The 13,103-nt window shown below is 53.5% G+C and overlaps 1 long non-coding RNA gene across 1 annotated transcript in view; it reads left to right on the forward strand.

Moving 5' to 3' along the window:
- The window catches only part of LOC308067312, a 65,422-nt gene that overhangs the window by 8,890 nt on the left and 43,429 nt on the right, over window positions 1–13,103 (forward strand). Inside the window, exon 2 of the long non-coding RNA XR_013929519.1 lies at window positions 1–13,103. This exon is cut by the window's right edge and continues 43,429 nt beyond it. This is a non-coding gene — a long non-coding RNA (uncharacterized lncRNA).

Below are 13,103 nucleotides of genomic sequence, written 5' to 3' on the forward strand. Positions count from 1 at the left end.
TTAACAGTAATGAGAGAGAAGGGGAGAGGAATAAAACCCAAAGGGAAGGAGGGAAAAAACCAAGTGATGCACACTACAGTTGCTCACCCCCACTGAGAGATGCCCAGCTGGTCCCCGAGCAGCAGCCAGTTTATATACTGGGCATGACATTCTCTGGTATAGAATGTCCCTTTGGCTAGTCCGGGCCAGCTGTCCTGGCCATGTCCCCTCCCAGGTCCTTGTGCCCCCCCGCCCCTCGCTGGCAGGGCCTGAGAAAGTGAGAAGTCCCTGACTTAGTATAAACATCACCCAGCAACAACCAAAACCATCAGTGTGCCGGCAGCATTATTCTCACGGCAAATCCAAAGCACAGCACCGCACCGGCTACTAAGAAGAAAATTAACGCTGTCCCTATTGACTCTGCCTGGTCTCAGCCGGGATGGACACCGGGTGTCTATAGGGCAGGCACAGGAGAGCCCCCAGCCCCCAGCCAGGAGCACAGACCCCCAGACTTGTCACTGCTCGGGGCTGCTGTGCAGCCCTGCTCACCGTGCTGCACCACGGCTTCCCAAGCAGCGCCGGGCGGCTCTCCTCAGCCCAGCCAAATCCAGCCAAGCTTTGCCCGGTCCTGGGTGCCTGCGCTGTGCCGGGAGCCTGGGGGCTCTCCCGGGAAGGGGCCCTTTGTGCCTCGCTAGCAGCGTGCCGGGGATGCTGCCCTGCTGGGTGGACCAGCTATGGTTTTAAAGCTTGTAGCTGGGTTCAAGGCTGCAAGTAGGCACTGGGAAGGGGCTGGGAAGGGGCCGCAGTCTCCTCTGTACAGAGGGGCTTGCATAAGGCCTGGCCCTTGCCAGACTGATCCGAGATTAGTATTTCCCATTGCTGTCAGCCTAGGACACACAGCCAAGCTGATCCATCTGGTCTTGCCTTCATTTGTCACCAGTGTTAACTTACTTGGCCATATTTGCTTTTCCTTCCTACATATATATATCTATATATATCTCAAATACATTTGCTCTATAAAACCCACTTCACTGCACATTCCCCCCTTCCCACCAGCCTCTGTCTGGGATCCACTGGCTTTTTCATGTGGCTTGTGCTGTGCCCTCACACCTGTGAAGGGAATAAAAAAAAAAAAAAAGGGAAAGAAAGAGAAAATAAGACCTCATAGGAAGATGTTTCCAAAATCCAAGCAAACGTCTCTTGTCATGCAGCTCCGCTGCTCATAGAGTAATTTTGGGAAGAAATCAGTCCTATCAGCTCTACGCATCTTCCAAATGTGTAGGAGTCCAGGCAGCGCATCCTTAGGCTTGTGTGAAAGCTGCTGCCCTCGGGATGCCCCTCAGCACCCCAGCTCTGAGGGAGAGAGATGCTCCTGCCTCCCTTGATGCAGCTTCCAAGCAAGATGCATATTTTGAATGTCCAGGGGTTTGCTTGGGAAGGAATGCCAGCCTTGCTGAGTGCCGGGCAATGCCGTCTGCACTGCATTGCCTCCGGTTTTGCCGGCCTCTGAGGGGCTGCTGGTGGGGGGAAAGCTGGGGTCTGGGGCTCTGTGTGTGATGGCGGTGGCTGGCTGCTCTGCACTGGAACTGTTCACCCCAGTTGCTTGGCCAAACAGACCAGGTACCTGGGCAGCAGGGTCTGAAGGAGAAGGGTGCTGGTGTGAAGCTGGGCACGAGCCAGGGGAGGTCGGGGAAGGGCTGGGGAGGGCTGCAGTTTTGTTTATTTGTCCAAGCGTCTGTGTTTGTTTTGGCAGAGTTGGGATGCTGGTGACACTGGGGGCAGAGTTCAGGACATCACCAGAAACTGAATTTCTGAATTAATATGTGTTGAAATAACAAAGGCAATTCCCTCTCAGCATGCCACACTCCACCCACTCAGCCGCGCTCGCTGAGGCTGTGGGGCTCTGCTTCCTCCGAGCCATCCCTGGAGCCCCAGCTTTCCCCCTCTGCCCGCTGACTACAAGGGATATGGGGCATTCCAAGGGGCTTTGCAGGGAAGCGCTGCCCACCGGCGCGGGCTGCTTTCTGCCAGACCTTGCCGGTGGCAAACGTGAAGCTCGCCCCGCCACCCTGCCCCTCCTGCAGGGGAAGGCTGCATTCTGGGGGCTGCTAAAAAGCCTGCTGGCTGGGACTGCAAGAGAAGGGCTCCTAGGGTGGGACTGAGTGGGACCCTCCGTCCCCGCAGCCTTCCTGCTGTCAGGAAAAGGGAGCAGGAGGCACTAGGTTTCTTCACTCTCAGGGGCTGGAGGCACCTGCCCTCCTTAGCCCTTTGCAGGACACAGGAGCAGAGGAGAAGCTCAGCATGTCCTGATGCTCCCCCAGGGAGTATCGCCACAGCAGGAGGAAGGGGATGCAGCCGTGGCAGTTCCCTGCCCCAGCTAATGTCACGTCCCTGGGGACGCAGACAGCTGCAGGCAGGCCAGGTCCACCTTGCCCATTGTAGAGTGCAAAAGCAGGCTGGGAGGGAGGAAGCGGGAGCCTGCACACACCGACCGAGTCACAGTGCATTGCTGCTGCAGGGGGCTCTGGGTCGCAAGCAGGACAAGGCTCCATCCCTTCAGGAAAGCTGAAAGCAAGCCCAGCTACTTCGGAGGCGGTAGCTCAGGGGGTCCCATCTGCATCGAGCCCAGTGCAGTATTTCCGAGAAGTCCTTCTCCTTCCACCAAAAATACACGTACTCCTCTCTGCCAAGCAGCTCCTGCCCTGCGTGTAACACACCCAGCACAACGTGACTTAGCAAAGCCCACCGCGTCCCTGAGTCCACGCAGCGCTGAGCATGCTGCGACAGAGCCAAGATGCTCACCCCCCGGTCCAGCAGGCGGGGTGTCGCATTCCCTCTGGAGGCACGTGGTCCTGGTTCTCCATTTCTCATCCTGTCAAGCCTTCTCCAGAGGCTTGTTTGTTTTGCCCCTCACCAGAATGTGCTGCTGCACGTTTAGGCTGAGAAAGCAAAACAGCCAACAACAGCTGCTGGATTTGGGGAAGGGGAAGGGAGGGAATTGCTTTCAGTTTTGACTTTTAACCACAAAATGCACACTGGATTCTTCCTGACAAAAGTGACAAGAAACAGAGCCACAGGTCTTTGCAGGGAGCAGGGGGAGAAAACGGCAGAGAAGATACTCCCTGACGCTTGTGCCTCTCTGGTGTTTTCTGGTAGCAGCAGCGAGGGAAGGCGGTGGCTCCGGCAGGGAAGGTGCTGCTGACCTCCTCTCAGCTGAGCACGGGGGTACAGCTGCGTCCACACGCTGGGCTCAGCAGGAGACTTGGAAGTGGGCCGAAGCATTCTGAACCCTTAGGCCTCCCGCTTTTCACCCATCTTCTTGGCTGTTGCTCAGGCTGCCCACCATCACGCCTTGGAAGAGCTGAGCTTTTCACTACAAGACCAAGTTGGTGGAAAGCCAACAGGAGAGAGCTCAGCATCAGGTCTGATGTCTCCAATCCCTGCTGCCGCTCTCAAGAAGGGTGCTACCTCGACTGCTCTGGTGCTCTCCACTATACCCAGTATATGCCCGAAGAGGTGGGAGAGGTGCCTGCCTCATGCTGTGGTCTTTGCCTGAAGAAGGACCCACCCCACCAGGTGACATTCAGTGACACCCACCACTCTGCTTATGAGAAGTCTGACACAGGTTTTACTCTTTCCTTACTCAGGAAAGCGATATGCCATTTGAAGGCAAATGGACCACATCATGCCCGAATAGTGGTGGAGCAAATGGTAGTAGCTCTGCAGGGCTGACAGTGCAGAGCTTTGAGAGGGGCTTGTGTCTACAGGCGAACCTTTGCATCTGAGCTGCCCAGAGATGCCATCCTGTCTCCATGGCAGTCGAGGTTTATGGAAAGCACCAAGTCCTTTACCCGGTGAGGGCCCTGAGACAAGCTCTGATAAGACTCAGAGTCTGTGTGGACATGAAAGTCCTCATGGACTTTCTTTCAAGAGAAAACCAGTACTTTGTTAGCAGGAGAAAAGGCTGCTTGTGGACGATGTGTCCTTGACTGGCTCAGAGAAGGTAGTACTGCTCAGTAGGAAATGCTCTTTTGGATCCATTTGGTCTATAAACAGAAACAAGGAAGGAAGAGAGGAAGGAAGGAAAGAGAGAAGCGAGGGACACGGTGGGTGTCTCATTAACAAAGCCATCCCTTACAGCCTGTGGGGTTTTTCCACCTTAGGGGGAGAGCTGCCTTGCAGACGGGGCTACGCTCACGCACGGCAGAGCTCCAAGTCAGCGCAGTTTCAGTGTGGACGAGCCCTGCTCCCCACAGCTCACCCCCAGCCGCTCTTCAGAGCTTCTCTGTGCCCGCTCGTGGCTCACTGCCGCGGTCCCCAGCAGCAGCACAGGGTGGCTCATTGTCCCCACAGCTAAGAGCGGGGCCATGCCAAGGCTACACACTCCAAGGATGCAGAAGGTGCTTGTTGTGCATCTGTGTGGCCAGCGAGGAGGAAAGGGAGCGTGCCCGGGTCTCAGCAGAGCTCTTCGACTGCCCAGCAGTAGGAGGGGTTATTCTGGGACAGGAGGAGGCTGAGGGACCTTGCGGGGGGTGCAATGGCGTGGATCCTTGTGCCCTCTGTTCCCCTCACACAGCAGTACGGCAATCAGGTGTAGCCAGGCCACACGTAGCCCCATCCCACAGAGGAACATTTCCCATTGTCCCACTATTTTTTTTTCCATCACTGTAAATTTTATTACCTCAAAGGTATGGAATTAGGAAATGAAAGATGTGGAAAAATTCCTTGGACCAAAGCACTCATTTCCATCATTTCCACCTTGCCCTGGATTTCCTTCTCGATTAGTTCCAGCAGTGTCCTTGGTTCAAGCCTTGGAGTCATTAAAGTCCTTTTGAAGCTCTTGCGCCTCACACTAGTTCTCATTGCTCAGCAGAATGATACAGCAGGAATAACAAAGTCCACTTTGATCAACTACTTCCATCCTTCACAGCTGCTTCTGCGGGAGTGATTAATCCCAGCCCTTCCTCCGCTAATAATAAGCGCAGAGAACCAGCTACATCCTTTGTTGTTATTATTTTCTCTTTTCATGTTCCTTTTCTGGGAGAGTTGTGGAAGGTACTGGGTGACTTTGGTCCAGGCTCTGTTGGAGGGGTGGCTGTGGCACCGGTGGGGAGCACAGGTACCTGGTGGGCTTGGGTGCCCTGGTCCCTCCCCTAGTCAAGGCGGTGGGTTTCCCGAGTGCTGAGCTCCCCGTGCACTTGCTCTGGAACACTTTGCAGCACCGCTCCTGCCTGAAATCCTACCTGCTCGCAGGAGATCAGCGTTTCCTACTGGCAGGGAGCCTTTGGGAGATGCAGGGCCATTCAACAGGAAACACCAGGCACAGGGACTTTGCAGGGAATCAGGCCATTTCTCAGTAAGCCTCGCGGTCCCCTGGGCTGCTGATCTGGCACTTGCGCCTCCATGAATAACTTCTTACAAACACAAATTATTCCAGGCCTTCGGTTTCTGTTTTAAGCTGACACTGAACCGGAATTGCTCTTGATTGCACCTATCTAATTGGGAGAAAGAGGAAGAACACTATTTATTTAATGACAAATGCCAGCTAAATGAGAGGAGGTTGGATTACCATGACCATCGACTTTTACAGATAAGATTTCAGCATTTAGACCGGCAGTCCGCTATGTTTCAAGGACTGGAGAGGTAAAAGCCTCAGACATGGGAAACACCCCTGCAGAAGAGCATTTTGCAGCAGCAGCAGAGCTGCAAGTGCCCTGTGTCACCCCCTGGTGCCGGCTGATGTGGGCTGAGCTATGCATTATGCACGCTGCATACGAGGAGAGGGATCGTACCTTTAAACCTAATCTGTCTTCACCGAAACAGCTGGTACCTGAGGTGTATCCTGGGCATGTGCACCTCCAGTTATGTCTCCCCAGGTCTGCTTGTGCGAGCCTGGGATATCAAGCTCCATGCAGACTGGTGCTGGTATGGCAAGGGAAGGAGTGGGCACGGCTAGCAATGGGAAAGAGAAAGAAGAGGGAGACACAGCTGGTGCTGCTGGTTTCTGCCCCAGGCACGGCGCTGGGAGCCACTGAACACTGTTATGACACAAATATGCAACAGAGAAAGTCCAAGTGCTGGAGGGAGCTGGTTTGTTTTCTGTAACATCTGGTTTGGGGAAACCATGGCTTGGCCAGAGTAGACTATGTCATCAGGCTGTTGCTCCCCAAGCTTCTGGGCCTCTGTCTGTCAGCCTGGCTCTCAGCACCTTCAGTTCTAGGGTCGCACATTGCGTACTGAAGAAGAAAGAGCTCTCTGGCCACCCTTGATAAACAGTGTTCTCAGCTGCTCCCCCAATTTCTTAATTGTGTTATGGTGCTGGGTGGCATCATCTGCCTTTGATGTTGGGACCTTGGGTTTGATGTTTGGCACAAGCAAGACACCTTGGCCGTAGTAAGGAGAGCTGGTACCCAAATGTCTGGTCCGGCACGGCACGCGCGTAGCACGTATGTGCTAAATCAGAACACCCTGGAGTTGGAGGCAGGCAGTGGCAGCGCTGCACTGAGTGCTCCTCCCTAAACCCACCTAGGACTGTCTGTTCCTCCGGAGAGCTCCCTCAGGCGTTGTGTGTATTACTCCAGCAGCACCGGGAGTCCTAAGGAGCCATGCTCAGCTCTGTCGCATTGGTATAAAACCAGAACAACTCTCGCTGCACTCTGCTGCGCCCCAGATCAGCACCCGTTGCATGGTCCACTTCAGCAGCCAGCCATTGGACCGCCAGGTACTGATAAGGGCAGAAGCTACCCCAGAATGAATTTATGTGCTTTTTCTTAATCTTTGGTGGAGATAAGCATGTAAATATGTGAATGAAATCTCAGTGAGTAATCTTTCTGCTTTGTTTTTTGAGGTATTTCGTCGCTCTTCAAAATTCCCAAATCCCAAGGTCTCAGACTGCTGCAGCTCCGCTGACTGAGGCGAGTTAAAGCCCCTGTGCCTCTGGAAGGGCAACCCGGCACGGCCCCACGGACCGTGCTCATCTGGAGACGCCTGAAGACACAGCCCGACCACACAAGGAATTCTAACGGCTTGGAAACACGCTGACAAACTAGCCAGGATTTAATCAGGGTGTCTAAGCTGAAGAAAATAATTTGCTGTTTCAATCTGAATGGAGCAGATATGCTTTGCTTTCTAACGTCTTTAGCTCTCTGGAAAATAGCTTCACATTCTGAGAAATCAGAACTATGTAAGAAATATGTAGTTCCTCCCACTAAACTCATCTAGTCATAAACTGGTCTAGACATAAACAGATAAAAAGAAAATGGCCTGACAAAGCAGGCTGGAACTTGCAACCGTTTTGGAAGAGCAGCCTGAGCATCCCTGGCAGGGCCGGTGGCCACGGAGCACGCGTGTTTCTGGCAGGGCCGGAGGTGGCTGGGCACAGAGGCCAAGCAAGAGGGCAGCAGCAGCCCCGAGAAGCAGCTCGAGGGGGAAACCACCATCATGGCAGGAGTTAGAGCTCTGTCACATTTGGATTTCACTTGTTGTTTCACTGGAAAGGCAAGCGGCGAAACGACCAACCTTTCCGAGGGATTTCTATTTAGAAAAAAATATTTACGGTGCACTTCTGACATCACCAGGCAGTAAAGCCGTGCATTACGATTCCTGTGTGCGTACAGGGACACATGTGCCAACAAACGTGTTATCCTCCTGCACATTCCTGTATCATTATATAAATCAGGCTTGTTAGGCTGAAAGACGAGGACAGAGTGACAAATCCAGATTGACCCCTTGTCACCTCTGAAGCCAAAGGGAAGAGCAGGATTTAGGTTTGCTCATCTGTTTTGGTCTAGTTTACAGGAAAAGGCTTGAGTGATTTTAAATCAGGGTCCAGGAGCTTCCTTCGTGCTCGAGGACATTTGGATCGAGCTCCTGTCCCATTGCTGGCAGCACCTGGGAAGGCCAGTTTAAAGCAGCACCAGCTGGGTGGACATGTCCTGAGATGTTTATCCATGCCCAGCGGCCACCAACTTACAGCTGTAGCATCTTCTCCTGAGTTTTTCACCTGAGTAAATTGTCCCTGGAGTTGATACTTCACACTTTTATATCTGGCCCATGCAGTGGGAGAGGGTGGGTGTATGCAGGCACACCTCAGAATCGCTGCAGGGCTCCTTGCAAGGCTTGTTTGCCATACAAAGTGATGCTTCATCTGCAGCAGAGCCCCTCTTGTGTGCCAGGCTACAGACATGCTGAGGACGGTGTGGCTGCAACTCCTGTCCCTTCTCACACAGCTCAAAGCTTTGAAACAGCGATAAAAGCCCAGGAGAACAGCAAGTGTACTCCTCTGGACTCCACCCTGCACACTTCTCTGCTGTGCTCTCATGGATGGCTCAGCCCTCTGGTCCTCTCCAACCCTCCTTGCCTCATCTCCAGGTCTCCAAAAAAGCATCCCTATCTTCCCTGTTCCTGCACCATCTTTCCACACATCGTCCTCATAAACTCAGCCCCCCACACTTCCTCCCACATACCTTACTTCCTCCCCGTGCCGCTCCCTTGGTCCTGCTCTTACAGGGTCTTGGGCTGGCCAGGCTTTGCCATGTGCATACGGAGCACAGCAGGGCCATCACGAGAGCTGACACTTTGCACAGAAGCAAGGGCTGCTGGCCAGCAGGGAGGGCTGCTGTGGGAGTGTGCACCCCGAGTTTAACAGAGGAGACTACCTGCATGGGCACAGCCTGCGACTGCGGCTGCTGCCACCACTGTGTGCCACTTTAGAGCCATTTGTATGGAACTGGGTGATGCGTTGCACAAGAAATCAGAGGCTGAATTATCTCTCGTTTAGATCCTTACTCCCATTGCATCCAAAAAGCATACTGTCCAAAATAAAAGTGGAAAAAAAAAATCAGGTTAAGCTACAGCCCACCAATGCAGTAAGGCAGAAGGGGACAAGAGAGTGGGAGAGGAGGAGGTGGCATCATGGCCAGGGGTGGACACACTCATGCATCAGTTGGTACCTCTTCTGGCCTCAATCCTGCAAACTCATGCAGATACATAGCACCACTCACCTAGGATGGACTAGTGGAAGTCAACAAAGTGCTATGTTGCCACTACTATCACTCTGTTTCTTTTAAAAACTGTACCATGTAGCATCCTTCTGATTTTTTATTACCAAATGCAGCTCAAGTCAATTCACTAAACTCGGTGGCACGACTCCCCCTCTCAAATCAAAACTGAGAATAGCAACAGGCTGCTGTGTGTTTTTCTATCATGTGCTAACTTGCTCTGCCATCCTGTGAATGAGCTTCTTGTTTTCTTCTTGATCAGACAGTTCCACCTACACCAGGACTGGACACAGAAGTAAATCTGGAAGGAGAATACACTTCCTGTTTATAAAAATACCCTTCCTGTGTGGAAGAGCCTTCTTCCTGCACACACGCATCTGAGTACAGCATCCCGGACCTGTTCCTATGTGGACACGGGCAGTGCTGCTGGGGGTGGGGGTACAGCTATTACGGATATCTCACTGGGGTGAAGTACCAAATAAATTAATGTTTTTGTTGTACCACCTCTAGAAATCAAACACAACCCCGAGCAACCTCAAACTGTGATCAAGATGTCATCCTTTTGAAATCAAGGGCTTTATTTCTTTGGCTTAAGGCTAAAGCTATCTGTGGATTTCCGGAGCCGGTGTCTCATTGCCGTGGACTTATTTAGCTAACTTATAGACAGTGTATCCGGCTCTTGGGATTTGACTGTGGCTCATGGCTGACACATTCACAGCAACTAAAGACCTGAGCTGTGTACATGAATTGATAAACCTTAAAAAAAATCAGGTCTCACAAGGCGGTGAGCTGGATGTTTCTATTTATATCCCTCACTAGGGGTCTTCCTGTAACTCCTTCTGAAAGGACCTGGCCGACGACTTCTTCAGGGCTGGATGGGTTAATCCACTCTCCCCTCAGGTGGCCTCTCTTCTCACAAACATCAAGAACTTGACGGTGAAAGGGCTAGATCCCTCACTCTGCCTGACTCCCAGCAGCATCCCCAGACCCTGCCAGACTTCAGGGATCATCAGCCTTCTTCAATAACGGGCTTATGAAAGGGACCAGCCCCTGTGCCACCTTTGCCCCATAGTTTCATCACCTCTGTTTTGCCTCTTTCCAAGACCTTTGATGCCTGTGCAGCTCGGTGTCTGTAACAGCTTATCACAGGCTTGCATCTTCCACTTTGCTTTCCCTCTTGGATGGGTCCTGCTTGCATTGTTCCATGTTGGAAGCATTTGCTGTCACAGAATCACGGCATGGTTTGGGTTGGAAGGGACCTCAAACATCACCTAGCTCCCACCCCCCGCCACGGGCAGGGACACCTCCCACCAGCCCAGGTTGCCCCCAGCCCCATCCAGCCTGGCCTGGGACACTGCCAGGGATGGGGCACCCACAGCTGCTCTGGGCAACCGTGCCAGTGCCTCACCACCCTCACAGGAAAGAATTTCTTCCTAATATCTAGCCTGATTCTACCCTCTTTCAGTTTAAACCCATTCCCCCTTGTCCTGCCATTACAGGCCTTGTAAAAAGTCCCTCTCCGGCTTTCTTGCCGGCCCCTTTAGGTACTCTAAGGCTGCTATAAGGTCTTCCCCAGGTCACCACCCAGCTGACATGTTCTGCCACCTCACCTCATGTTTATCACTCAGATCATGCTTCCCCCTGATCTGCCCACAGCAGATTTCACATTACCTATTCTGTGCTTATCTACTGCTTTCTTCTCTGGGCATTTCCATCACAGTCCTGGTCAAGTGCAGGATTATTGCCACGTGCCATAAGAAACTGCTGTGTCCTTCCACAAAAGGATGGATCCATGGAGGAGGGGGTGCTAGCACCTGACTTCCTTAAATCTCTCTCTTGTGTCAGTCTCTGCTAACTTTCTAACCAACAAAACAAAAGGATGGTTTTGCAAATTACCCCAGAACATCCCCCACATATATGGACAAGCCAGAAAATTTGTCCCCCATAGTATCTGATTAAAAGAGTGCAGTCATCTAAACCCAGAGGTATCATATGCAGGGTATTTTTGTCTCTCAGCTGGGAACTTCTGTAAAAAAGTGTTTGTAAACTCTGAGTCCTTGTGCTGTGGCAAGAAACTGCAGCAGTGCTGCCCCAGCCCCTGGGCACCTTGTAAGGAGCTCAACATCATGCTGCACAAGTGAGTACTGGGGCTGGAGAGGAGCCACATCAGAGGTGAGCATGACTGCTGGGGACACTAGGAACTGGGAAGGATCACTGGAAGGCTGATTTGCTTTCTTCTGGGAATTCTGCTCCCTCCTCTGGCAGGCAATGCCACCTCTGTCCCTTGCTTTGCACACCACAAGGTCACCTTCCCAGCCTGAGTGATGACACTATGATTAATCTGCTACCTTTTCCCTCTTGACATCAATGTTCTTTTCTGCAAATTCTTGTTGCTGTACAGGGAGCTGGCAACCTCACTGCACCAGCATTTATCGCTTTTATGGCCACGCAGTGTTGGGAAGAGATTAGCTAGTTGGAAGGCAAGGTACTGTGGTTGAGGAAAGTCCACCTGGCTGGGGCAGTGCCTGCTTTGAGCCAGCAGTGTGCCCGGGTGGCCCAGGAGGCCAGCAGCGCCCTGGCTGGTGTCCCACACGGCGTGGCCAGCGGGGCCGGGGCAGTGCCCGTTCCCCTGCGCTCGGCACGGGTGAGGCCGCCCCTCGAGCCCTGGGCTCAGCTCTGGGCCCCTCACGGCCAGAGGGACACTGAGGGGCTGGAGCGTGTCCAGAGCCGGGCGGGGGCTGGGGGGGCTCAGCCTGGAGAGGAGGGGGCTGGGGGGGCCTGGCCGCTCCCTGCAGCTGCCTGAGAGGGGCTGTGGGCAGGGGGGGTCGGTCTCTGCTCCCACGGAACAAGCGACAGGACAAGGGGACACGGCCTCCAGCTGCCCCAGGGGAGGTTCAGGTGGGGTACTGGGAACAATTCCTTCATGGACAGGGTGCTCAGGCACTGACAGGCTGCCCAGGGACGTGGTGGCATCACCATCCCTGGAGGTGTTCAAAAACTGCACAGCTGTGGTGCTTAGGGACATGGTTTAGCAGTGGGCTTGGCACAGCTGGGTTAGTGGTTGGACTTGATGATAAAGGTCTTTGCCAACCTCAATGATACTATGGTTCTTTGGGTGGTTTTCTGCCTGTGTCACCCCCCGTGCCCTGCAGCCCTCACTGGGGTGCCCACAGTCCCCTGAATGCTGCTCCCCTCAGGATGGGGCCATCTGACAGCAGATGTACCCTGGCTGGGGATCCTGCTCTGTGGTGGCAGGGGCGCGGGCAGTGGGCAGCCCCCCGGCTGGCACCTGCCTCATGGGGCAGGTGTGCAGCAGCATGCCCTGCCTCTGCTGCCCCAGCCCTGCCGTGGCTGCCGGGACCCCCCGGTGCTTTTCCGCCCCGCTTGCCCAGATTTCCTTCGCAGGGAAAACAGGATACAAGCGGAGGGGGAGGAGAGCGGAGCATGCCTCCGGCTCATCCTGACATGGAGGTGACAAACACAAACATGCCTGTCCACACGGGCAGCACCTCTGGGTCCCATGCTATACGTACGCACTCCACGGCTGAGCCCGGGGAGAAGTACAGGAGACCATGCCCCTAAATTCAGCACCTGCATTATGGCCTGAGGCCGGCAGCACAAATATCCCCTTTCCTCTTCTCTTCCCACTCCCCAGTTTTGAATAATTGGCTCCCCAGTCTGAGTAGCTGACAATTTGAAGGGTGCTCACCATCGGTTTGCCAAGCATCACCCCGGCAGAGCTGGGATCCAGACAGAGTCCAGCCCATTACTATGCTTAGAGAGCTTGAGCAAATTGGCTTGAGGAAGGCAGGGACTGGCCAGTTTTTGTGTTAGATGACATCCATCAAGGTCATGTCATGCCCGAGTCTGTTGACAATGCCTGGGGGGAAAAAAGAGAGCCCACGCTTCACTTGGTTATTTGTACACGGATCAGAGGAGTAAGAAAACAGTTTGACTGTCTTGGCTACTCAAGTCAGTAGATCTGACCAAATGCACACGGGGATCAGGTGGGGCAGGACCTGTTTATGTAAAAGCACTTTGCAGAGGACAACTGCACTTTAACACCATTCCTGTAAGAAAGGAAGGGAAACCAAATGGCCTGAACATCTGAAAGAAAAACACTCG

Source organism: Falco punctatus (assembly GCF_963210335.1).
Source record: "Falco punctatus genome assembly, chromosome: 7".
NCBI lineage: Eukaryota > Metazoa > Chordata > Aves > Falconiformes > Falconidae > Falco > Falco punctatus.